The 1,170-nt window shown below is 42.1% G+C and overlaps 1 non-coding gene across 1 annotated transcript; it reads left to right on the plus strand.

Annotated features, from left to right (window-relative positions):
* Positions 1-296: 296 nt before the first annotated feature.
* On the plus strand, positions 297-403 carry LOC133802805 (small nucleolar RNA R71). The gene has a single exon (XR_009877552.1). It is a non-coding gene; the product is annotated as a small nucleolar RNA R71 (small nucleolar RNA).
* Positions 404-1,170: the final 767 nt, after the last annotated feature.

The following is a 1,170-nucleotide window of genomic DNA, read 5'->3' on the forward strand; positions in this document are numbered from 1 at the left end:
CTTGCGCTTGCACAACCTGGGCAGACATGGTATTTTGTTGCAACTCCTTAGTTAGAGACGCGACTTGAGCAGTTAAGGCTGTGATTGCATCTAGTTCATGAACCCCTGCAACCATTTTATTATTGCCCGCTCGTTCACTTGGCCATTGGTAATTATTAGTGGCCATTTCCTCTAAGAGTTCATAAGCTTCATTAGCACTTTTGCTCATAAACGCTCCTCCCACTGCTGCATCAATGATTGTGCGAGCGGTACTGCACAAACCATTGTAAAAGTTGTGGACCAACATCCACTTCTCAATACCGTGGTGGGGACATTTTTTGATCAAGTCCTTGAACCTCTCCCAAGCATCATACATAGATTCTCCCTCAATTTGAGAGAAGTTATTGATCTCCCCTCTCAATTTAGCAGCCTTAGCAAGTGGAAAGAACTTCGCTAAAAGCTTTTGAGCTAGAGCATCCCAAGTGGTGATAGTATTGGACTCAATTGAATTCAGCCAACTTTTCGCTCGCTCTCATAGTGAGAATGGGAACAAGCGCAATCTAATGGCATCATCACACTCCCCATTCATCTTGAAGGTGGCACAAAACTCCAGAAAATTGGCTATGTGCATTGGGGTCTTCAGTGGGGAGGCCACCAAATTGAACGGCAGTTTGGACCATCTGCAAGATAGCAGGCTTGATCTCAAAATTGTTTGCCTCTACTGCTGGTGTAAGGATGCATGAGTGTACCCCTGTGACAGTAGGGAGTACATAGATCCATAGAGCTCTTTGACCAGCAGGATTATGATTTTGTGGTGCTCCCCCGCTCATGTTTTCCATACTGTTGTTATTAATATCTGCTGTAACAACAGTGGAACTTTCAGCCCATTTGTTTCTTCTGTTTCGCTTGCACTCTTTCTCGATCTCAAGATTAATTGGAACTGGAATGTCAACTCCCCTTCTACTGCACATATAAGGAAAGTACCTGAGATAAAGAACAACCGCAGCCAAACAAATTAGAAATTATTTAAAAGACAACCAAATTAGAAATAAAATTAACTATTTAAATATTGATAATTTTTCAGTCCCCGGAAACGGCGCCAAAAACTTGTTGCGAATTTTATAGCTACGCAAGTATACGTAATCGCAATTTGTAATAAATCTCGATAAGAACGAGTATTGTCCCACGAAG

This window comes from Humulus lupulus, chromosome 9, assembly GCF_963169125.1.
Source record: "Humulus lupulus chromosome 9, drHumLupu1.1, whole genome shotgun sequence".
Taxonomy (NCBI): domain Eukaryota; kingdom Viridiplantae; phylum Streptophyta; class Magnoliopsida; order Rosales; family Cannabaceae; genus Humulus; species Humulus lupulus.